The following is a 2,501-nucleotide window of genomic DNA, read 5'->3' as shown; positions in this document are numbered from 1 at the left end:
TAGCCCAGGGAGAAGAGATCGGGTGGTTGAGGTGGATTCTCTGTCGCTACTGGAGAGCCAAGCAAATGCAGCGTGCCGGAGCATGCAGCTGTCACCTCAACTGCCTCCAAGGGGGTCCTAAGAACCCGCTGGGCACAGCGTGCACCTAGAGAGGGCCTAGGGCAGGTGCCAGGTGGAATCCCTCAAAGACAACCAGCCGACGGCCCTGGCCCGCTCTCCAGGCCCCAGGGCTACATGCAGGCCCACAGGATCGAGCTCCTGACCTTCCCTTCCATCACAGGGACGGCAAGAGAGACTGGGACGGGAGGGAGGAGATGGTCAGCACGGCAGAGCTGAGTCCACTCTGGTGAGATGTAGCTGCTCCTCGGCACGAGGCCTTCAGCCTCTGACTCCTCAGGGAGCCACTAAAGGAGGGCCTGCACCCATCCCACAGGGAGTGCCCCCTGCCAGGGGGAGCCTCACTCCTTCCCACCTCATCCTCAGGAGCGGCTCAGGCAGCAGACTAGACTCCACCTGGCCTCGCTGCAGACCAGAATTCTCCACAGCAAAGGCAGAGGACGAGCATGGGCCCCTGGGAGCCTGTGTGGATCCACAGACACTGTCCCGATGCCCCCACTGTCCTAGGCAGGCTAGGAGATGACCCCAAGAGCCACCCTGTGCTGCCTCAACAGGATGGAGTCACAGATCTTGACAGAGGTGACAGAGAACCACAGGGCGTGAGCTCCCACGGGCGTGAGTGCTCGTCAGGGAGGACGCTCAGGCCTGGTCTGCTGATCTGGAGGAACTCTCCACGCAGCAGCTGGTCCCAGGCCGGCACCACGTGGTCCTTGGAGTTCATCCAGGGGTCTGCCCGAGGCAGCTGGCTCTCGGCAGGCAGCAGCTAGTGAAGGGGGTCTCGCTAGGACCATGACGACACCCTTCAAGACACAGGTGCTCTTCTCGGTGGCATCAGGGGCTCCTCTGTCCTATCCTGACCCTTGGATCCCATGACAATGTGGCTTTTCTCACAGAAGAGGGGAAAATGCACGAGATCTAGACTGGACTGGGGGCACTGGGTGGCGGCCAGCTTGTGGGTTCTGTCAGCCCCACAGGGACGTTTTCAGGCACCAAGGGTGGTGACACTTTCTCCTCCACAGACTGGGGCCCTGAGGAGCTGGAGCTAACGCAGGCCACCTGGCTGCGTGGTGGGACAGCTTCACCTGTCCTCATGAACGTGAGTGGGAGGCAGGTGGGCGGCAGCTCCAAGAAGCTCTGCAGATGAGCTGCAGGTGGAGCGGGCAAGTCACCAAGGCCTCCTGCTCCTGAGAGGGACAACTGCGTGCTAGTGGCAATAGGAGACTTGAGTTCAGATCCAGCCTCCACAGCCCCCGTCCACGCCCTGGCCAGGAGAGAACCTGGACACCCAGAGAAGCTGGAGCAGGGGAGGCGTCTGTCCTCCCACTGGCCATGTCTTGGGACATCTGGGCCAGTACTGAGACATCTTAAAGGAAACAGTCCTGCTGGGAAAGATCACTAACTGATAATTCATTACCAGGAAAACTGGAGGCCCACCTTCTAGGAGGCCCACCAGCCCTGCGGCAGGCCCTTGTTCTGCCCAGAGCAGGTGGACGAGAGACCATCGAAGCCATCTTGTGTGTTCTTTGGTGACAAAAACGTGCTCCTGCCTGAAGGAGTCAGCCCCAAAGCGAGGGGCAGCTCTTGGTGGGCTCACCCCTCCTCTGCACGAGCAAAGCTGTCACAGAGGCCCCTGGCTCACAGCCGCCAGCCAGCTCTCGGGCTGTGGGGATGATTAGGAGAGGAAGCCTGGGGCACAGTCAGGGAATCCACAGGAAAACGCCACACAGTGAAGCCAGCAGGGAGCGGCCTGTGCCCTTGGTCCACTGTTCAAGGAGGAAGGTGGAGACAGGTGAGCAGAGAATGAGCTCAGCCAGGTCATTAGCACAGGCCCAGAGGTCAGAGGGCAGAGACTGCAGCTGCCCTGGGGCCAGGGGCCTGGTGATGAAGGAGGAGGCAAAGAGGGAGGGCATCTCACTGACAAACCTGCTGACGGCCCAGCGGGACCCTAGCCTCAGGATGTGAAGGGACAAGGGAAACCTGGCTGTGAGGCCTGGATGTCCCTGGCTCAGTGCTCACCATCTGTGTGTCAAAGGCAAGCTCATCAACCTCCAGGAACCTCAGCCCCTTGCCTATGAAATTAGTCTGATAATAGCATCTGGGCCTCTTAGCTAGAATTTAAAGGGGTGAAGTGTCGGGCAAACCCACTGTCATCAGGGTGTGAGCACCACCTGGTGCCACCATGACGAGCATGCCCGCAGGCCACGTGCCTGAAGAGCCAGCCTCTGCTCTCCACACTTGGAGCTTGTGGCTCAGACTTGCCAGGGAGGCCCTTTCTGCTGAGCCTGCTGGAGCCATGACAGGACGGGCACCCCTTGCTGGGTGAGTCCTGATTTTGTCCACCAGGGCCTCCTCCCTGACTGCCTGACCGACCTTAGCAAGAGCTG

This window comes from Callospermophilus lateralis, chromosome 6 (assembly GCF_048772815.1).
Source record: "Callospermophilus lateralis isolate mCalLat2 chromosome 6, mCalLat2.hap1, whole genome shotgun sequence".
In the NCBI taxonomy this organism is placed as follows: Eukaryota; Metazoa; Chordata; class Mammalia; order Rodentia; family Sciuridae; genus Callospermophilus; species Callospermophilus lateralis.
This window is presented reverse-complemented; position numbering follows the sequence as displayed.